The 24,137-nt window shown below is 37.8% G+C and overlaps 1 long non-coding RNA gene across 4 annotated transcripts in view; it reads left to right on the top strand.

The window, feature by feature from the left end:
• The first annotated feature begins 1,026 nt into the window (after positions 1–1,026).
• The window catches only part of LOC114300930 (uncharacterized), a 332,986-nt gene continuing 309,875 nt past the window's right edge, over positions 1,027–24,137 (top strand). For 3 of the 4 annotated variants that reach the window (XR_014343752.1, XR_014343750.1, XR_014343749.1), the window contains exons 1-2: positions 1,027–1,656; positions 2,207–2,258. This is a non-coding gene — a long non-coding RNA (uncharacterized LOC114300930). The remainder of the gene's footprint in view (positions 1,657–2,206; positions 2,259–24,137) is intronic. The other variant, XR_014343751.1, reaches the window with a different exon arrangement.

Below are 24,137 nucleotides of genomic sequence, written 5' to 3'. Positions count from 1 at the left end.
TATTCACTTACATTGGGTAAATTACACTTTGCCCCCCCTAAAGTTTCATATATTTCTCACTTTGGCCCCTTTTTTTTCCCACTTTGGTCCTTTATGTTTGCAATCTTTCCCACTTTGGCCTTTTTTGTTTGCAATCCTTCCATTTTGGCCCTTTAAGTTTAATTTTTCTCACTTTGGCCTTTCATATTTGTAATCCTTCCTACTTTAGCCCTTCATGTTTGCAATCATTCCTACTTACTTCTAGACTAACTTCCATCCAAAAAACTAACAGAATTTGTCACATCACCAACATATTAGCTCCACGTGTAAAACAAAATATTCACTAAAGATGCAAAAAAATGAAAAATAGAAAATAAAAAATTAATTTTTTTAGTCTTTAGTGAACTTTTTTTTCAAATTTATTCATAAACATTAAATATTCACTAAAGATGCAAAAAAATAAAAAATAGAAAACAAAAAATTAATTTTTTTTAGTCTTTAGTGAACTTTTTTTCAAATTTATTCATAAACATTATTACATTATATAAAAACAAATTTAACTAAAAAAAGGAAAAAAAATGATAATAAACTTTTTATTTCAAAATTGATAATACAGGTGTTGAGTCAGTATATTTTCATTTTTTCCTCTTTATTAAATTTTTTTCTTTTTTTAGTTAAATTTTTATTTATTTTTGTAGGTGCATCTAATCCAGATGCATCTATAATGTAATAATGTTTATGAATAAATTTGAAAAAAAAAGTTCATTAAAGACTAAAAAAAATTTCAAATTTCAATTTTTTTTCTATTTTTTATTTTTTGCATCTTTAGTGAATTTTTTACATCACATATGGAGCTGATGTGTTGGTAATGTGGCAGATTCTGTTAGTTTTTTTTTATGAAAGTTAGTGTTGGGGTAAAGAAGGAAGGATTGCAAATATGAAAGACCAAAGTGAAAAAAATTAAATTTAAAGGGCCAAAATGGAAAATAGGTAAAACGGTAGGGAGGCAAAGCCTAATTTAAGCGTAATTTACCCCATTTACATTCATAACTGAGGAGTCTGGCTTTGGGCATTTGACGGGTTGATCTTCATCCGGCGGCTCAATCGGATGCTCAACCGGCCAGAAATCAGTGTTGCATTCAACCCCATTTTGGCACAAATCCATACTTCCCCTGTTTTTTGTCTCTCTGCTCTCATCTACTACCACTAAAATTAGGGTTTCCTTCTCATCCTACCAATTCAGAAACAAAGAAACAACAAAAAACCCCTACCTAAGAACACAATTTTTTTGTGGTATTATTTGCACAAAGTGGCTGTCCTCAAGTTTGAACCGACAACCTCAAGATTGATATGCTGAGTTTGAACTGCTGAACCATTTAGGGTTGTTCATTTTGCTGAAATTAACTGGACAAATTCCAATTGATCTGTGTATTGTTGAGTAGATCTCAAAACAAGGTTACGTTTCTTTGTTTGATTGTTTTTAATACATTTCATTTTTGGTGAGCATGGCTTCCCTCATTTGCTTGATAATCTTGAGCAGTTGTTTTTGTTGAATTCATTATTGTCTTTTATTGAAGATGCCTGTCTCTCTCCATATACCAATTTTAACTTTTTTGGTTTGTTTCAGTACAAGGAAAACCATCCAAGGCAGTTCTCGACTCATTGGCTTTATTTGGGGTCTGATTCTTCCTGCCTTTTTTATTATTATTATTTTTTTTCATGTTCTTTGAGTTTATGAATTTGAATTGCTACTTTCTTCTATGTTTTTGGCTGTTACATCTGTTGAGTACATGGATTTTTATTTTATTTTATTCAAGAAGCTGTTTGAATTGCTTGATTTTTTTGTCGCTTCAATAATTATGATGATGGATTACTTTCTAATTTGTGACTACTACTTGGATTACTGCATGTGCTAAGCTTTGGATATTTAGTATTCAATGTTGCAATAAAATTTGTCCATAGCTAATCCACAAAAGGTTGGATGACTTTGAGTTGATATGTTGCAATAAAATTTGTTCATAACTTTCTCTCTCTCTCTCTTAGATATCTTTGAGTTGTTGATGTTCCTTAGTTTTCGAACTAATGTAATCTTTATTTAGTTACTAGTTGGTTGTTTAGCAAATGGGGGACTAATTCTTTGGGTGAAATGGCACATCTGTGGGATTTTGTTTCTTCAGTTTCTTTGTTATGAGGCTGCTTACGTTCTATGAATTTTTGCTATTTGCAGGCGGGAGCTATGCTAGGCGATGCTTTTCTTCATCAATTGCCACATGCTCTTGGTATGCAACGGGCCTGATGTCATTCTTTGGTAATTTAATGATGCTTAGCTTGTTTGTTTTTGTTTTTTTAATTAAATTTATTTATATTTTTTATTTACGTTTTATATGTACTACTGCTTCTTTGTCACGCCCCACTTTTTATTACTCGAAGTATTACCAATTTCATTTACTTAATTCCATTTCAGAGATAACATGCGGAAATAAATAACATTGCTCTCATTCGTATGCAAGTAAATACAACATGAGAACACTAAATAAATTGCCCTTGGGCTTACATCATTAAAATTCAAGAAGAAGGGTATAACCCTTTTACATAAATGGCATTTCGCCAACACAAAAGAGGCCCCGTGGCCAACAAATAAGAAGATCCAAAACCTTGTAGAACATCCTGGCAATCACCTGAAAAAGATTCAACAACGTGGGATGAACATATAGTCCAGTAGGGATCTCAACATGATCTCCAACAATAACAACTTACAGATAGCTATGATCATGAATGTTCATTCTCATACTAGAATAGTAATGTGGCAGTTTATACAAAATATACATAAGTATGAACTTTTCTTGAAAACAGCCATTTCATTCGACGCTATAAGCGGTTCACCTTTTTTCCTTTCCTTTTTATTACCCATTTTCCCAAACTTTCATGACTATAACAATTTTAGAAAAACAATTTCACCAAGCCCATTACTCTTCCCCCATTTTCCGTACTTACAACAAAATGACCTTTTTTTAAAACATGTTCACAAATACCCCATTTTCCTTCACACTTTCCAAAATCTCAAAATGGCATTTTGGTTTGTTCCCAATACATTCATATCAATACATGCATGCCTTAAATAAAAGGGAAATAACAAATCATCAACATGTATATAATCCACAAATGAGGCAGCTCGGCCTTTCAAAACTGTAACCACCGCAACCCATAACATACTTAGATACACTGACGATAACAATTAAAACTCTGCTTTACCGGCTATATGCACAGTAAGCTAAGGGTATGCCAAAGCGATAAGCGAGATAATAACTCATTTTAAACATTTCATACCTCATAATAGATACAGACAAAAAACACTTCCATACTTCACAAATAATACACATTTTGGTGTTGTATCAATATCAAACAAAAACACTTCTATACTTCACAAATGATACACATTGTAGTGCTGTATCAATGTCAAATAGTTTTCGGTTTAGAGGTCCATCCCCTATCTTCCCCTAAACCGTGGAGTACATCCCCTATCTCCTCCCACACAAAACAATGTATATAAACAATTATCATATACAAATTCCTCAATACAACAAAGCATCAATAACAAGTGTAATACATACACATAAACTATTCAATAATGTTTAACCAACACAAGTGTAACGCATACATCACAATTCAACACACCAATGTCATCCTCCACCGATGACCAAGGACAAAACCTCTAGATGCATGTATTCAGTACACCTAATAAAAGAGACTCAACTCTCAAGCAAACCTTAAACCCAACAACGACACTAGTACGATAGGTAAGGATAAAACCCCCAAATATGTGTATTCGACACTCATGATACAATAGTTTAATTCTCAAATTTACTCTCCGAGACTCACATAGAGTTAACATTTCATTTACCATTTTCAAGATCAACTACATAATTTTCTTAAGTCAACATGTTCCATCACTTATTCCAAAAACACTTTTCCCTTTTCACAAAACCAATTACATTTTCTTCATTTTACAAAATCAATTCCATGGATAATAAGCCATAACCCAACTTGATTCAATACGTTCATTTCAAAATAACCCCAATACCATAATTAATCCCTTAACTGTTAACACCTTCTACACAACTCATATTAACAATAGAAATTTACCAACATTGTTCAACCGTAAATCCTTTTTATTTTACCAAATCAAAATATAATTTAGTGCTTTCTCTTCTTTCAACAATAACATGCTAATTTTATTCTCTGATTAGTCCAAACCACAGTCAGTGATAACAAAACCATTCTCAAACAACCAACCCTAGGTTTCCCTCATGATTTTCAAACAAATCCAACACGGATATGATTTTCATGCAATACAAAATTACCACATGTCTATCTATAGATGGAGTATTGAAAAAGAACAAAGAAATCCCTACCTCAAATGGAGAAGATGAAGGCCAAAAACCAAAGTGCTCCAAATCGCCAAACTTTTAGATTAAAATGAAGCCCTCAACCCACTCTACCTTTCTTACAAAGGACTTAGTCTAGATTTACACTAGAGGGAGATGAAAACCTAGAGAGAAGGTGTGTAGAGAGAGAGAAGATGGTTCTAGGGTTTTGAAATCAAAAGGGAGATGAACAAGTGATATTGAAAGATTGTTATTAAAGCCCATTAATTGGAAAATGAAAGGACAAGTTAGAATTAAATGAACACTAACTAGCATTAAATGAACACTAACTAGAATTAAATGAACACAAGTTACAAATATGAATGGACAAGTTTGAATATGAATGGACCACTAATAAGGGTAGTAACTGAACTACTAATAAGGATATTGAATGAACAAGTTTGTAACCACTAATAGGGATATTAAATGAACCATTATGAAAATTTAATGGACACTAACCCTTGGTTTCCAAACACAACCAACGTGTTTTAAACCTACCCAACATGACCCAAGACTCATATACAAAGAGTAAAGAATGGAAACTAGAAAAAGACAACAACACATCCACGGAACCGAGTCTGAAATACCATTAAACAATGAAGGGAAAACTGGGATCGCTATATTCTTGAACTTCTATCTATCATTGCCACACTAAACAGCTTTGGCTATTATTATTTCAGAAGAAAATTTTGAAATGTGGTTTTAGTTGAAGTGTAAAAGTATGAAAAACTTAGATTAGGGTTAGAGAGAAAGAAAGAAGGAACAAGGAGAGGAAGATTTTTATTTAATGTACGTTCTTAGGTTATTAAAATAAACCTAAAACAAACAACAAATATTTATATGAAATATAATATGACCATATGACCATAGTACCCTCACTTAACACACAAAATAACAGATGACTATATATTCTAACACTTTCCCCCAAGCTGGAATGCAGAGATCGAACATGCCCAGTTTGGTAGATAGACGTTGAAACGACGAGTGAGCAAGGTGTTTGGTGAGTATATCACCTAATTATAGTGTACAAACGGTGTCACAAGTTGCTGCGCAACAACAAATTCCGAATAAAATGACAATCAATCTCAATATGCTTCGTGTGCTCATGAAACACGGGGTTATTAGCAATGAAAATAGCAGCTTGATTATCACAACACATGGTCATTGGAGTAGGAACACGAATACCAAAATCCTGCAGAAGACAACAAAAACCCATAACATCTTAAGGCGGTATGAGCCATGGCATGATACTCAATCTCAGCACTTGAATGAGCAACAACCAATTGTTTCTCGCTACGCCAAGCAACAAGATTATCCTCAACAAATGTGCAATATCTAGATGTAGAATGATGGTCAACTACTGGCCTAATCAGCATCACTAAAGGCAATGACAGACAAGGAAGATGAGGAATGGTAGAGTAGACCGCGATCTGGAGCTCATTTTAGGTAATGCAAGATATGACAAACAACATCAAAATGGGGTTGGCGAGGAGCATGCATAAACTGGCTAACAACGCTCACAGTATAAGTAGTATATGGACGATTGACAACAAGATAAATTAACTTTCCAACTAAACAACGATACTGACCAATGTCAAGAAACAATGCCATAGTCTCACCATTGAGTTTAACCGAGGAGTCCATAGGAGTATCGCTAGGATGAGTGCCCAAGAGACTAGTCTCAGAAAGAAAATCAAGAACATACTTGCATTGAGAAAGAAATAGATCCTGAGATGAGCGAGCAATCTCAATCCCAAGAAAATATCGATGATGGCCCATGTCCTTATTATGAAATTGCTTACCCAAATAAAGCTTCAAATCAGCAATACCAGTGGAGTCACTGCCAGAAATGATGTCTTCCACATAGACATTGAGAACAATGACCCCAATAGATGAGTTATGAACAAAAATAGAGTGATCGGAAGTAGAACGACAAAACCCATATGTAAGCACAACAGTACTGAAGCGATCAAATCAAGCATGAAGAGACTGCTTGAGTCTATACAAAGCCTTCCATAGTTGACAAACCATATTCACTACCAGAAACAATATAGCCAGGGGTCTGATCCATATAGACCTCCTCGTGTAAATCGCCATGAAGAAAGGCATTCTTTATACTAAGTTGATATAAAGGCCAACACTAATTGACAACACAACAGAAAGTAGAATCCGAATAGAATTAAGCCGAGCCACAACAAAGAAAGTCTCTAGATAATCAACATAATAGGTTTGAGTATAACCTTTGGGCACTAGACAGGCTTTGAGCCACTGAACAGTACCATTAGGATGACACTTGAAAGTATAAATCCAACGACAACCAATAATAGGTTTCCCAGAAGGAAGACGTATAAGTTCCCAAGTCTGATTTTGATGAAGAGCACTCATTTACTTATCCATAGCATGTTTCCAGCCTGACATGGACAAAGCCTGTTGATAAGAAGACAGAATAGAAAGGCAAGATAAGCAACAAACAAAGGAGTGAAAACTAGGAGAAAGACGAGTATAAGAAACAAAATGAGCAATAGGATGTTAAGTGCAAGTACGTTTACCTCGGCGCAATGCAATAGGTAAATCATTAGATGCCATAGGTAGAGGAGGGGCAGGAGCCTCTGACAAAGATGAAGTAGTTGGGCCATAAGAAACAATGCGATGAGCTTGGGACCGCTGATAAACTTGTAGAGGAGATGGTGGAGAAGAATCTAAATTGATGGAAGGGGAGGGAGAGGATGGGGAGACAAAGGGCACCGAAAGAGTAGCAGTGGGAAAAGATGACTCCCCCTCACGACAAGAGATAAGATCATCTGACAATCGCTGACCAGAAAAGGGAAAAAAAAGAGGACTCAAAAACAGTAACATCGGCACTAACAAAGGACCAACGAGACTCAGGATGATAACACTAATAACCTTTTTGAGTACGAGAATAACTTAAAAAAACACATTGCGAGCACGGGGAGATAACTTATCCAGTCCCGAATCAAGGACATGGACAAAGGCCATACAACTAAAAACACGAGGAAGAGGAAACGGGGAACAAGTGGGGTATAATTGAGAGAATGGAGACCGATTTTGTAAAATAGCTGATAGCCTGCAGTTAATAAGGGAACATGTAGTAAGCACAGCATCACCCCAAAATTGTTTGGGAACATGCATGTTGAACATCAATGTCCGGGCAATATCTAACAAGTGGCGGTGTTTTCACTTAGCGACACAATTTTGCTAGGATGTATGAGCACAACTAGTTTGATGTATAATACCATGATCATCACCAAAAGTATTCACAACAGACTACACATATTCTAAGGTATTATCAGACCGAAATATTTTAATACGTTTCCTAAGCTAAGTAAAACTTTCATTATAAAACTTAGAAATTATTTGAGGCAAGTTAAACCGTTGCTGTAGTAAAAAAAATCAAGTCATTCAAGCGTAATCATTTAGAAAAATAACAAAATAAAAAAATCGGTTTACAGTGGGAGTGCGAGAAGGACACTATATGTCTGTATGGACTACATCAAAGGACGCAAACACACGACTGATACTACGACTAGAAAAGGAACTGCGGTGATGTTTTCCAAGCTGACATGCTTCACATTCAAGCTGATACATATGACTTAAACTAGGAATAGCTTACTTAAGCTTGGCCAAGGATGGATGACCCAAACAAAAATGCCATTGTAAGGGAGACACGGTAGCACTCAAAATAGCAGAAGTAGGAGGAGGAGAGCCATTAGTGTCTAGAAAATATAAGCCATCCTTCTCATGCCCCGAACCAATCATCTTCTTGGTCTAGAGGTCCTGCAAAACACGAGGAGGGAGAAAAGGTTACAGAGCAGTGAAGAACTTTAGTTAATTGACTAACATAGAGCAAATTAAATGGGAAAGAGTTAACATAGAGACTAGAGGGTAAGGAGAGAGATGGAGTGGGCTGAAGTGTACCCTAGCCACTGATAGGTCGGGAGGATCGATTAGCTAGTATAATATTATGGGTAACCAGATAAAGAGTATGAAAAAGAGAGAAATTACCAGAGATATGAGAACTAGCTCCTCAGTCTAGAAACTAAGGTTGGGATTGAGCTATACATGCAGTATTACCTGAACTAGCCAATGTAGCCGTAGAGGATGAAGGAAGAGTAGTATAAAGAGAATTGACTAGCTCAATAAGCTCGCTAATTTGAGTGGTGAGTGCATCATCAGAATCAGCTGGGGCAGCACTAGGACTAGAAGGAAAGGATGTCGATTGAGAGGATGGAACATCCATATCTTGATTCACATGATCAGGTTTACCATACTTCTGCCAACACCAGGGTTCAGAATGACCCAAGGAAACACAATGAGTACACTTTTGATCACCACGGGATGAGGAGCCAGTATCACGCCCACCACCACCACCACCACTACGAGAACTAGTATGGGATCCACGGTGACTAGAATTACCACGGTTAGTCTCACGGTCACCACTGCTCGAGATCAAGGCAAAAGAGGACAATGATTGAGAGGAACCAGATGTGGAAGAACTCTGTCCCAAAGAAGAGCGCAATAGCTGAGAATAGGCATTAGCACCCAAAAATAAGGATGCCATCATAAATTCTTCCCAATATTTCTTCCGTTGAGCCAAATCATTAGTAAAAGGTCGGTGTTGCAATAATTGATCCCATAAGGTCTGAAGGCCATTGTAACATTCAGGAAGAGGACGGTTAGATTGTCGGGGTAGCAAAGATCTGCTCATATAACTCATAAACACGAGTGACGTTACTTTGATTGGAAAAAGAATCAGCAAGGGAGTCCCAAATGTCCTTAGAGGTGTCACAGAATTCCATTGTAGTAGCAACATACCAGGTGGAAGTTCAGTTCAAAAACGCGACTTCTTCCTACGCAAGAAAATCTTAACAACATGAGCCCAAGCCAAATAATTTAGACCATTTAATTTCTTAATAGACTTAGGTAACTCATCATCCTTAGCTACTGAAGATTTCACATCAGGTTTTGGCTCGGCCATGATAAGGAAAACAAAGACCAGCAGCAAACAGAAGACTCAAAGGGGGGTAAAAAAAATGCACAAGGGAAAGCAACCCACAGGAACAGAGTTTGGGAAAGAAATTACCCAATCACTAGAATCAGCAAGCAGCCAAAGATGAGCATCAATCAGCCAGAATGATCAAAGCAGGCAGAAGAGGGTTGCCGAACCAGGGAAAACACCAATAACCATCAACAAATCAACCGAGCAGCAGCAGTGAACCAGGAAAACACACAAAAATACCAGAAAATCAACCAAACAGCAGCACCGAAGCAAAAAAAAGTCAAAAAGAGCCTCCTAGGGCTATTTCGGATCCCAAGGAACGTATTTCAATAATCAAAAATTTTTGGGTAAAGAGCCTTGGCACATATCAGAATATTACCACCAAGAACTCCAAAAAAACATTCAAAAATAGAAAACGCACACTAGATGTTACCCAAAAGGCAATCCAAGAGAGGGGTGAATTAGATTTCTATAAATAAAAATTAACAATTACCCAATAAAATTAACAACTAGTACAACAAATAATTAACTGATGATAGATGAATGAATAACAGTTAATGATCAAGCACAATGATGAAGTTAATAGTGAAGTAGTTAACAGTTAATGCAGTGAATGATTTTTGACTTAAGAGATTATGATTTAGATAAATTAGCAATGGATTTAACTAAATTAGGTAAGTAAAGATATTTGTAGATTTAGCACAATAATAGCAAATATTATAACAGTTATAGTAGAGACAAAGATGTAAAGAGATTAGGGAAGATGATGCAAACAAATTTATAGTGGTTCAGCTTCAACGAAGCCTACATCCACTCAAGCTTCACTTAAGATTTTTCACTATCTTCTAGCTTCACAGGGGTGCTAGCATCCTCTTCACAAATGGAGCAATCCTCCACAGATTTTACACAGACTGTACCAGTCTTCAAAACTTTACAAACCTTAGGTGATTCACAATCACTCTCAAGGAATCAAGAACACTGAGTGTACTACACTCTTACAAGATTGAAATGAAGGTGCTTTTGCTTTCAAAGAAAGCTACAAGGATAATCTCTCAAAGATAGATACGCAATATTGAAGCTTAGAAAAAATAGAAACTCTCAGAAGTAGATAAGCATACAGCTTAAGTTTAGTGTATGTGTTCTGAAAGAAAATGAAAACTTAGTTTAGGAATTCTTCAGAAACTCAAAGAGATGGAGAATATGTGATTGATGAAAGATGGAAAAATGTTTAGCACGTTGTATATGTTGTTGTCTGTCTCTTTGTTGTGTCTGTGTCTGTGTATATAATAGAGATAGTGCTCTGTTATGTCTGACAAAGCCCATCATCTTCTTCGCATTGAAGAGATGGGATGGTGATGGGTCGAGAGGTTGTAAAAACCATTGCTTAGATATTCCCTGACATCCATGTATGTTTTGCCCGTCGAATGATGGGTCATTTGATGCAAAAACATTTCTTTTCACTTCTCAACATTTGTTAGATTCAATGCGCATTGCACAGAGAGGACGCCCCTGGGATGTCCTTAGTGAAACTTTGATCTTGGTGGTCGTCCACCCGGACGTCTCTGGTGAAGCTTTGCACTTGGCCGTCATCCACCCCGTCGTTGTAGACGCGCCCGCGTGGGCCCCGTGCTACAGTTCGGACTCGATTTGTGTCACGGTTCTTAATTTGAACCAAAGAGTCCAAATCTGGCAAATCGTTTTGAGAAATAGATTTTTTGAAAAAGTAGTGCCAAACATGGACTGCTTTGCCAGATACAGAGTCGCCACCTAAATATTTTTAAAATGGGGAAATTTAGGAAACCCTGACTCGGTGCCGAAGGCCACATGTCCGTCATCACCGGAGTTGTCTCGGCTCGGGAGCTTGGGTACGATCGGGGAAGGTCAGCTATGAGCACCCCCTTTCGCCCGGTCCGAAGACCGGCCTCTACTAACCGTGATATCCGTTTTTGAAAACTTTATGTGTTCTTAAACCAATTGTTAGCCTAGAATTACTATGTTATGCACGCAGCAAACAAGTATAGACTAGATTGCCTAATTTGGAAATAAACATTGCATATCCGTTCGGTTCGAAAATGCTTTGGAATTTGCTACTCGCAAGTAGGCTAAAATACGGATTTCAACGAGTTTTTCCAACTCAAGCAATCCGGCCTTCACCCACGGGCATTCAAAACAGTTTAACACATAAGCATCTAGCCACATGTTAAGCATGCTGTTATGGCAACATTCACACTCATGCGATACGCTAAAGCAGAAATACTTACATAGTACTCCGTGCCAAAACAAAGAACTTGTTAGCAAATATGCATGATCCAAGTCCATGTGAAGTGCCTAATGCATCGCATACAAAATGTTGCTAGAATAGGCTCGGCTATCCTAAACATGTCATGTGAAAATGCACAATTATCACATATTCAATTTGGAATTGAAGTACTGATGCAATTAGCATGATGTTCCGAGCCTAATGCATGTCAACAAATGCATGAATGCACGCATGCATAGCATAAGGTATGCTAAATTAGACGTGCCCTATTACTAGCCATCAAAGCAGGTAAATAAAAGGGAAGAAAGACGTGAGGTTGGAAGACATACACACACTCACGCACACTTATTACAGATTTGCCCTCGCTCGGAGGGACCAAATAAATATTACAAATTAATTAACTACACAAGCTAATTAATATTACAAATTAACTAATTAACAAATTAACTAATTAATTAAAGCAGAAAAATGCCTCGGGAAGCGTGCCACCATGCGCAAGCTGCCTCTGTTTTCCTTCCTTCCCTCATCTGGAGGCTGTCAAAGCCTCAGGACTGCATCCTTGGACAGAGGGGATCATCACCGGCTGAATGAAACTTCCACCGGCAGTGTAGTATGGCCATCGGCACAAATTAGGGCCTGTCGGCAGAGAAAATTGTGCCGGTCGGCACATTACACTGCCGGTCGGCAGAATATTCCTGCAGAACCTGCAACTCACAGCAACAGAGGGCAAACAAGGCATGGCAGCACAATTCAAGGTATGTATGCATCAACCATGTCTCTTATCATTGTGATGACTCAAAGGGACATGTGCCTCGGTTCTCGGACCACCAATCACGCATTTCCATGCATGATGGCCCAAGGAACCAAGTATGCAACTTTGGTTTCAAATGCATGCAAACCAATCAAACAAATTAGGCCCAATTCCTATCACCAATTCAAGGAACAAGGCATGCATGCAAAATGCAATGCAACCTAGGCATACAAGCTAGGAATGCGACATGACATGGCAATGCACTTATGCAATCATGCAAGCATACATAGGGCAATGCAAATGGATGGCAAGATGGACGTAAACATGAATTAGGCAACTCTAAAAAGGCCTAAAACAGTGGCCATTAATGCCCAAAATGGATGCTAAGCACACATGCGCACACACACATGTTAAGACCCAACACTTAGGCACAAAGCAAGAAACATTCAAGCACACTTGAAAGAGACATTCATGGACTAAAAGCATGCAACATAAACTCTGAAAGTCATGCTAATACATGGTGCCAAACCAAGCAACAAATCAAGCTAAACATGCAACAAATAGTCTAAGTGTTCAAAGCAAATCCAAGGAGCATTGAAATACACTTACAAGACTAAACATGGTATGAGCTTATCAACCAAAAACAGAATTTTGGGGCATCAATACAAGGCCTAAGGACCACTTAGATGGCATCTAAATGACCCAAAAACAAAGGCATGCATAGACACCAAAACATGGAGCATTGCTACACAAGCTTCCAAAGCATTAAAGAGGCATGCAAGGCAATCAAACAAGCATGGAAATGGGACTGAAATAACATGTGGAGGGACCCCAAATCACCAATTCGATGCAAAGATGTCATGTTACACATGCACATACTCAAGGCTAACAAGCCCAAATACAAAGGAGCTATATCAAGCATGCCAAAATCGACCCAAACACTTATGGACAGAGCTAAAACATGGCAAGATATGCACAAAATCTTCACAAGACTAAGCCTAAAACATGCTCCAACAAAGGCTAACAACCTAAGGCACATTAAGGCATAAACAAGGCATTACATGGCAACTATGCTAAGCATGCATGGAGTTCCAAAACCAACTTGAAATCATGTTATATCATGGATATATAAGCATGAAAAACAAACCAAACATGCTCAACACACACTCAAGCATAGGCTTCTTTAAGAGGCCAAAATGTGCCCTTTTCAAGGACAACAAGGAGAGGGGGTGGCCCTCTCCTTCTTGGGACTTCAAAGCATCATCTTCACCACTGAAATCCCTCAAGAGTTCAGTGGTGAAGAGACCTCAACACCAAAATCCCGGAGCTAGCACAAAATGGCTCAAAATGAGGCCTTTTGAGGCCTAAGGGTGGTCAACAACCCTCAAACAACAAAACACTCTTAATAAACAATAAAGAGGGATTAAAAATAGAACTTTTTTATGTTATACAATAATCACAAAAACAGCTCTAAGACTAGTAGAAAATCAATGCAAAAAAGGGGAAAAAAAGGACTAGTTTCTCACCCTTGATGCCTTCTTCAACAAAGATGCTCCAATGGCCTCCTTGAGCTTGAATCCAAGACAAAAACTCCAAAACACACTCTTTAGAACCTCAGCTCCTAGAGGAAGGTGAAACACTAGGTGTTTGTGTGCAATAATGAGGCACAAAACACCTAGTGTGCAAAATGAGAAGGAAAGAGAGATAGGTGAGTGTATCTAACCCTAACCCTAGAAAACCAGAGCTCTCCTCTGTCTTTTCTCTCTCAAAAATGTCTAAAGCCCTCCTCCTTTGCCTTAGAGAGAGCTCTCTCTATATGCCTCTTGTAAAGCTTACAAGACAAGCTTTGCAAGAGGGAGATCCCTCCATACACGTGTATGGAGGGGAGCAAAAGTTATACAGCTGTCCAAAAATATCTGCAAAAGCAGATGAACAGCAATCGGCCGGCAAAAAATGCCATCTTGGCCAAACAAAGTGCCGACCGGCACAAAAAAGTGCTGACCGGCAACAAATAGTGCCGACCGGCAAACTAAATTGCCGATGGCAGCAAAAACCAGCCGGTGGCATCTAGCCACTGCCGGTGAAGGGTGGGGATGGTCTACAAGCCCCACTCTGCCTCTCAAAGGCAAGATGCAAGTGTTTGGTGCAAAACCAGACACTAAACGGTCGAGTTCGGGGATCCTGAGGCGGGGCGCGCGAGCCGAGACCTCCGGGAACTCCAAACGAACACAAACATGGATAATCACCGAGTGTTCAAACGGTGACGTCCAAGTCTTGAGGACGATCAAAAATGGGGTGTCTACAGTCGTCCACCTGGATGTCTCTCGGACGTTTCGTCAAGTCCCGGTCGAGAGGTATGATGGCCGCGGTCGTCGAGCATACTCTCTGGAACAGTCGGAGCAAAGCTTGGTGGTCATCCACCCGGACATCCCTGCAGCTAGAATTCCTACTTTGCAGTTCTCTGCTACTGCTGCCTTGTGTTATACCTGTTTAATTTTCATTTTGACCTCCAAATAACATAATTAATGCAAAGAGAAGATACTTTATCAAATAATAAGTTTCCAGTGATAATCTACTCTTGAAAATAAATCAAAACAAAGAATTAAAAATCATCAAAATATATTATTTCGAACATTAGATGATCCAAAAGAATTCCAAAAAAATCACCATTAACGTCAGGGGAGAGAGAGAGAGAGAGAGAGAGAGAGAGAGGACCTAGAGTGGCTCGACTTGTCCGTACAGACTATGACGTCATGCTGACGTCATCGTACAGAAGGTGATGTCAGATGTCGTCACCTCAGCGGAATCTCAGGAGTCTGATGAACACTTGACAAAGTCGAATCAATGCTCTAATACCAAGTTGAAGTGTAGAAGTATGGAAAACTTAGATTAGGGTTAGAGAGAAAGAGAGAAGGAACAAGGAGAGGAAAATTTTTATTTAATGAATGTTCTTAGGTTCTTAAAATAAACCTAAAACAAACAGAAAATATTTGTATGAAATATAATATGACCATATGACCATAGTACCCTCACTTAAGTTAACACAAAAAATAACATATGACTATATATTCTAACAGTTTCTACTGGGATAAGTTTGATTTCATTGATGAAGGAACCATGCTTTCCTTCTTTTAGGAGTGGTGCTTTTGTTTTAAACCCTTGCCTAGTGTCAATTTCTGAGAGAGATGATTTACTTGGGGTTGGAGATAAACCTATTATACGTGGTGAGAATCTTAAAGGCCCTTACTCCTTGTTTTTCCGAGTCTTGTCACTATGGTAGTATGTCGTAAATTGAATGTTTATGCCTGATCATGGGAGGGGGTTAAGTCTTCCAGGGGTAGGAAACTTAATGAAAATGTGAAATGGTTGATTGAGTTAAAGAGGAATACACATTCTCTTGATGAAGTGGGACCGGGGGTGGGTTGTTAAGCCAGGGACTAGACATAAAGGGTTTGTCTTTGATCAAGTTAAGTGAAGAAGGTGAGAGGATGGATCAAGAGGGGATATGTGTTAGAAAGTGAGGCAGGGGGGGGGAGAGAGAGAGAGAGGTAAGGGTAATTGTAGGAAGGGAATTAGGAATTGAGGAATTTGACTTTTTGAATTAATATGATGGTCCAGAAAATGAGATCATGGGTAGAAGTGGTTCTAAAATGAAGATTATAAGTTGGAATGTGAGTGGAGAACTATCCAAGAAAAGCGTAAGTGTGGTAAAGGAGGTTTTGATTAGGAATAATATAGACACTGTAATTCTTCAAGAAATAGAAATAGAAAAATTCGATAGGAAGTTGATTAAGAGCATTTGGGGGGTTAGGTAAGCACGGACACCTCTCCGAGGGCCGCTTATCAGTGTCGGACACAGATACGCGTCAGACACGCAGTGGACAATTGTCTGGCACGTTGAAGAGAGTGTCCCTCTTTTCTTTTCTTTTCTTTTTTTTTTTTGATTTTTTTTGCAGATAGACACGTAAGGGACATGTTTGGGACACCGCGAGGTTAGAAATAAAATTCTTGAATCTTCAAGTGGGGGTCAATTTGTAAAAAACAAAAATTAAAAATCAATTGCTAACCTAGTTTCCAACTAAGAGAAGAGAAGAGACTGAGAGAAAGGCTCGTCGTTGGTCATTGGTGGCTCGTTAGTGGTCGATCGTCGCTGGTCAGTGCTCGCTGGTCTCTGCTTGCCGTTTGCTAGTCGTTGCTTTCACTGTTATCAAAGGTATGTTGCTCGATTCTCTTCTTCTTCTTCTTCTTTCCATTTTCTTCGATCTTCTTCTTCTTCATTCGATCTTCTTTGATCTTCTTCGTCTTCTTTGCTCTCTCTCTATCACTCTCTTTCTTCTGTTCTGTCCTTTCCTCTCTTTGACTTTTCTTTTCTTTTATGCTGATTCTAACCCCTCTCTCTCTCTTCTATTTTATTTTTTATTTTTCTTCTTCAATTTTTTTTTTTCTCTCAGTCAGTCTTATTTATATATATATATATATATATATATATTTTGCTGATTAGTTTTTAAGAACAATTTTTTTTTCATAATATGTATTTATTAATTTTAAAATTTTATGACATATAATAAATAAATTTAATTATGTATATTAAATGTGTTCCCAGCGTGTCGTGTCCCCTATTTTTTTTGAAAATTTGCGTGTTCGAGTGTCCATGTCGTGTCCCGTGTCCGTGTCCATGTCCATGCTTCACAGGGTATAAGAATTGGGTTTGTGGAAGATCTGCCTCGGGAGAGGACTTGATAATTTGGGATGAGAGAGTGATTAGTGAATATGAAGTAGTTGTTGGGGAGTTTTTAGTGTCTAGTTGGTTTAGGATTTAGGAATAATGATAATAGAGAGTGGTGGCGTACGGGAGTCTATGGATCCAATACCCCAAAGCTTAGGGGATCATTTTGGGAGTTGCCTAGTTTGTTTAGGCTTTGGTCTCCAAATTGGTGTGTTGGTAGCAACTTTAATGTAATCAAAGTAATTTCCAGAACGCTAAAGGGGGATGAAGTCACTAGGAGTACGAGGGGCTTTGATGCATTTATGAGAGTACGAATTGGTTGATCCTCTATTGTCAAATGCTAGGTTCACTTGGTCAAACCCGTGGGCGAATTTTGTGCATAATAGTCGGGATAGATTTTTGTATTCTTTAGGTTGGGAAGAGAGATTCCTGAATGTTAGAAAAGAGGTGCTTCCTAGAGCAATGTTTGATCATTATCCACGGGTCTTAGAAAGTCATTTATCAATTGGGGTCCCACTCCTTTTAGGTCTGAGAATATGTTAGAGCATCACTTGTTTAAGAAATGTTACTAGGAATGTTGGAAAAGTTGTAGACCTCACAAGAAGGGGAAGTTTCAAATTCATGAAGAAACTAAAGTTTATTAAATAGTTGTTGAAAATTTGGATCAAAGGTTTTCGGAGACTTGAAAGAGACTACAAAGTAAAATTCTAATTAGGATCAATGAGTTGGATAGTCTTGAGATGAGTGGTGGTCTTGTTGAATCTCTTAGAAAGGAGAGAGATGTTTTCAAAAGTAAATTTGAGAAGGTGGTCTTTAGGTGAAGAAATTTCTTTGTCTAAAAAATGTAAAGCTTAATAAGTGGCTTGAGGAATGGGATAATAATTTCAAATTATTTCCTAAGGTTGCAAATGGAGATCAAATCATTAATGGGGTTTTTCCGTGTATTCCAGATTGTATTCTTTTGAGGGAGGGGTGAGTAGGTTGAGATTCGAAGGGTTGGAATGGTCCCCCATTGATTCTGAGAAGGTTAGTTGGTTGAAAGGCTTCTTGATGGATTGGAAATAGGAAGGTGATTTTCAAGTGTAAAAAGGTATGGGTCCCTAGGGCTTAATGGCTTTCTTATGACCACTTTTTACATTTGTTGGGATATTGTTAATTTTGATTAATTTGTTGAAAGTTTTTAATGACTTTTTTGAGAAAGGAATTGTTGATACTTGCGCAAATGCTACATTTATATGTTTGATTCCAAATAAAGAGATTTTTTTTAAGAACATGTGACTTTTGACATATCTGTTTAGTTACTTATTTGTATAAAAGTTTGGCAAAAGTGTTATCTATGTCGTTGAGATTTGGTTTTGGGGGATTTCATTTCTCTTCTCAAGGTGCCTTCATTGAGGGGTGTTTAATTTTAGATGTTATTTTATTTATCAAAAATAAAATAATTTTAGATGTTATTTTGGTAGCTAATGAGGTGGTTGAGGAGTATAGATTACCTAAGAAGCACAAACACGTACATAGACACGGGACACATGATACGGTGATTTTAAACAAATGGGGATATAGACATGAACACGGCGGGGACACGACAATAAAATATTTTTTCATATATTTTTGTTTTTTATGTAGGTTAATATTACATCCACAAACAATCAAAACTAACAAAAACTAAAACTAAGTTTATATTAAAAATTAAAAAAAAAATGAATTTATATTGACACTTATTGTTTATATCTTTTTTATGGATGATTTATTTAGTATTTAAATCTAAGCAAAAATGAATAAACATCCAATATCCAACATCCATTAAATGCACTAAAGAAAGAGAGGGGGGGGGGAACTATTTGGCGTGTCCCTTGAAAAAAAAAAATCGTGTGTCCTTGCCATTTCGCCATGTCCCCATATCCAACATGGGTATGGCACTTATTTTGAACTGTCGGTGCTTCATAGCAGATTACAAACAAGGAGGGTTATCTTTAAGACTGATTTTGAAAAAGCATGTGGATTGTATTTTTTTTGGATTTTTGTTTTTGGATTTTGTCATGCAAAAGAAATGATTTGGTGAGAGATGGAGGAAGTGGATCAAGGGTTGTTTGTCCTCTAGTAGAAAGTTGATGTTTTGAGGAGGTTGGTTGATTGATCTTAGGAGGTGGGTTTAATGGAGGGTTTTGTGATAGGTTGGGGTAGGATTTCAGTTTTTTACCTACAGTTTGCAGATGATACTATATTTTTCTCTTTTTAGATTTTCACCTACGGTTTGTAGCATTTTTTAATTGTTGGTGGTCATAATATGTTTTTCTATGATTATGTTATATTTCCAGGTGGTGAACACTCCCATTCACATGATCATGATGTGGACCATGCTCATTCTCATGTTCATTTTGGACAAGAGCATTCACATCCCCTTAAACATGCACTTCCATAAAAGATCTTTCTGTTGGTTTGTCCGTTTTGGGTAAGTTGAGAAACATGCAACGTGCATATGTTATTTCTTAATCTCAGTCACATGCTTTCTTGTTTTGGAATATGTATGTATGCATTATGCACATTCAACAATTATCTTTGTTTTATATATTCCTGTAATTTTACCTCAAATAATGTATAGAAAAAAAGTTACCTCTAATAATGTATAGAAAAAAGTTACTTTCTATCTATCACATTTGAAAATTAATAATTCTGAATAATAAATAATTATTAATGGTTAGCATAGTGATAAACAAATTATAAATGCACATTTATTGATAATCCAAATGTGTCACTGAAGTACATTGGATCACATGAATGTTTCAAGGCTTGAACACACTGTTGCTGGTTAAAAGAGTACAATTTCATTGATTGAGGTAATGGTAGTCATTCTTTTGGAAGGAATATCACCTTAAGAATATGAAAGGGTTGACAGAGTAAATACACAAAGTGAAATTGAGAAAAAGTGGCCCTAGTTGATATACGGGACTCAAGAAAAGTGACACAGTCTGTATTACGGGTAATGCTAGGGGACGAGGAAGACCAAACTAAACATGATTTAAGATAGTAAGTGTTAAGCATGCATTTGTTTTATCGTTAAGGGTAGTTCAGTCATTGTTAGCCTCTAGGGTTTTACTTAGTTTTCTTATATATATTTCTCTTGTAATCGTTCATTAATTAATTCAATAATACCATGGTTTAGTTTAAACCTAGTTTTCATGGTTTCAGATCCCGGTTTCGATCTTGGGACACAAGTTAATAGCTTGTTGTTCAACTAAAATTATGGATCCTAATCAAATATGCAAACTAGGATTCATCTAGCCAACGCCAAGTAGTTGGTAAAGATTTGTTTAGTTGACTCAAAAAATATAAAATTAGTGTGTTTTCATAATAATAATAATAAAAAAATCAATGTCAATTTAATAAAACTTTAATTTATTCACTTAGGGCATGTTTGATTGACAGTATTAGAGTGTGGGATTGTGATTATTAATCCGTGGACCTAATAATTCTTTATTTGTTTTGAAATTTTATTTCAAGATTATTAATCTAATAGATAATTAATCCAACAAATTTGTAGGATTATTAATAATGGGATAGCGGTGGGATTATATATTCTGAGTTGGAAAAAAAATAAAAAAACTCTTTTATTTTTATATATTTTCTTATCCAATACAAATTAAATAATAGATAAAAAGATAATTTATTCTACTAATCTAATTAAATAATGAATACACACTAATTTAATGAAATTATTAATACTTAGGCCTTACATTCATAACTGAGGAGTCTGGCATTGGGCATTTGACATGTTGATCTTCAGCCGGCTGCTCAATCAGATTCTCAACCGTCCAGAAGTCAGTGTTGCATTCAACCCCATTTTGGCACAAATTCATACATCCCTTGTTTCTTGTCTCTCTGCTCTCATCTACTACCACTGAAATTAGGGTTTCCTTCTTATCCTACAAATTCAGAAACAAAGAAATTACAAAAAAACCCCTACCCAAGAACATAATTTTTTTTTGGCATTATTTGCACAAAGTGGCTGTCCTCAAGTTTGAACCGACAACCTCAAGGTTGATATGACGAGTTTGAACTGCTGAACCATTTAATGTCGTTCATTTTGCTGAAATTAACTAGACGAATTCCAATTGAAATGTATATTGTTGAGTAGATCTCAAAACAAGGTTATGTTTCTTTGTTTGATTGTTTTTAATACATTTCATTTTAGGTGAGCATGGCTTCCTTCATTTGTTTAGCTGTATACACTAACGTATTTTTGTGGACTTGAGCAGTTGTTTTTGCTGAATTCATTATTGTCTTGTATTGAAGATGCCTATCTCTCTCCATATACTAATTTTAACTTTTCTGGTTTGTTTCAGTACAAGGAAAACCATCCAAGGCAGTTGTCGACTCATTGGCTTTATTTGGGGTCTGATTTTTCCTGCCTTTTTTATTATTGTTTTTTTTCATGTTCTTTGAGTTTATGGATTTGAATTGCTACTTTCTTCTATGTTTTTGGCCGTTACATCTGTTGAGTACGTGGATTTTATTTTAAAATTTTTTGTTCGAGAAGATGTTTGAATTGCTTGATTTTTTTGTCACTTCAATAATTATGATGATGGATTACTTTCTAAATTGTGACTGCTACTTGGATTACTGCATGTGCTAAGCTTTGGATATTTAGTACTCAATGTTGCAATAAAATTTGTCCATTGCTAATCCACAAAGGGTTGCATGACTTTGAGTTGATATCTTTGAGTTGATATGTTGCAATAAAATTTGTCCATTACCTTCTCTCTCTCTCTCAGATATCTTTGAGTTATTGATGTCTGTAGACACCCCATTTTTGACCGACCTTAAGACTCAGACGCCACCGATTGAGCGCTCGGTGATGATGCATATTGTGCTCGTTCTGAGGTTTCAGAGTCTCGGCTGCGAGCCTTGCCTCCGGACTTCGGGGCTCTTTTGTGCTTTGCCTCGGTTTGCGAACCAGGTCCTGTTTTCTCTGTTTTCTCTTCCCGAAGGGAGGGAGGGGTCTCATAGACCATCTCTCAGTGGCCGTAGGCCATTTTTCCCGTTTGGAGCCCAGTTTTTGATTTTCGAAGCCATCGGCCGTGTGCCTCGGTTCGGGACCGCTTAACTACCTCCGTTTGCTCCGATTTTTGGCACACACCTTGTTTCCTCTCCCTATAGGGACACTATGGCCCGAGAGACAACCTTCGTGGTCGCACACCACTTTCGGTGCCTAACAGCCTGTTTTCGGGGCCCTAGACTGCGCGTTTTGGCCCCCGAACCTTCGTTTTGCATCCGTCTTGGTCCATTTTTGGTAAGGACCCTATTTTCATTGCTAGGGAGGTGGTAGTATGGTGGGAGGCCACCTTTTCCCCTTGGAAACCAGCTTTCTCTTTTTCTCTCTCCTCCAGCCGATTTTTCTGACAGAAAGCTGGTTTTTCTCAATTTTGAGCCACAATTTCTTGTTTTTCATACCACCATTGTGTTGTGCTCATCTAGGAGGCCACCTTTCTGGGGTGGCCGGCCAGCATTTCTCCTTGAACCTTTTGTCCCTTGGTCGGCCGACTAGGGGGAGTGGCCGGCCGACCACCTTAACTGGTCGGCCTGCTTCTTGCTTTTTGGTCTCTTTGAGTGTAAGCCAGCTGTGCCAGCTGGAAGCCTCAGAAGTGATCCTCCATACACGTGTATGGAGGATCTTTGAGCTTGGTTTGAAGCTTCTTAAGAAGCTTTAGAGCCTCTCCTCTATAAATGAGGGGCTGAGCTTCCATTGCAAGGGTTGAATCCTTTGGTTAAGGCATACATACACCCTCCTCCATAACTCTCCATTCCAAGCATCAAAACCCCATTATTCTTGGCCATTTTACACTACACCTCATAGCCTACCACCTCCACCATCCATTCAAGCATCTTGGAGGTCATTTGCAGAGCTTGAGGAGTCACATTCTTGGTCCAGAAGTTATTGAGGGGCGGCTCTACAAGGATAAGCCCCTATTTCCCCCATTTTTGCATTATTTTGCTCCATAGTTTAGCCTTATTTGCAAGCATTTTTGGACTTCAACATAAGCTAAAAAAAGTTTTCTTTTGAGCTTACAAACATGTTTTTTTAAGGTCACTTTTTTGTTTGGGGTCATTCTCCCCCTTGCATGCTTTATTTCCTTATGTTTAGGGCCATGCATTAGAGCATTTGCATTGGCCTTGGTTTGGCCTCTTAGCCATTGAAATCCAATGGATTTTCAGTGGCTTAGATGTGTTTTTGAGCCCTAAAATCAGAAAGGGGTGACCTTCTCACCCCTTGTCCTCTTTACTAGCATTGTTGGCCTTCCAAAGGGGCTCCATCTTGCATGTTGTGAAGTCATATTTCAGGCCCTATTTTGTGAGTTTTAAGGTCTGCCTTGACTCTATCCGGAGCCCCTTTGGCCATATTTTATGTCTATGATGCATGTGTAGAACAATCCCACTCAAGGCCTTTCAAAGGGTCTTTCATTTGCATGCTTCCTAGGTTGATTTCAGGGCCTTTTTGGTGAGTTTTAGGGCTGTCATAACCTATTTCCAGAGGTGGTTTTGCCATCATTGATGCATGTTTCGTACTCTTTAAATGCGTTTGAGCGTCAGGCTTGTATGCGTTGTTTTCGAACCATTGAATGAGCTCCATTTCGTTGCATTCCAAGCCATCATTTTAGGCCATTTCCCCACTACTTCAAACCTGTGTAGGGTCTGTTTGGGGTTGGTTTTGCCTTTGGTGCATTGCTTTGGGTACCACTAGTGTAACGCACTTCACTAGTGCCGGTACCCGGGCCCCCTAACTTGCATTGTGTGGCATATTTGCATGATTCGGGACCACTTTGCATGTTGTTTCAGAGCTGTATCATGTGCTATTCTATGCCATATTGCATCCCTTGCCATGCTTTGCTAGAGTTGCACTTTGTGCCTTAGATTCGGTCCCTTGCATTGGGCACTTTGCATGTTGTTTCAGAGCTGTATCATGTGCTATTCTATGCCATATT

Source organism: Camellia sinensis, chromosome 11, assembly GCF_055761805.1.
Source record: "Camellia sinensis isolate YWXY chromosome 11, ASM5576180v1, whole genome shotgun sequence".
Taxonomy (NCBI): domain Eukaryota; kingdom Viridiplantae; phylum Streptophyta; class Magnoliopsida; order Ericales; family Theaceae; genus Camellia; species Camellia sinensis.
The sequence above is the reverse complement of the archived record's forward strand: the minus strand, read 5'-3'. Positions and strand labels throughout refer to the sequence as shown.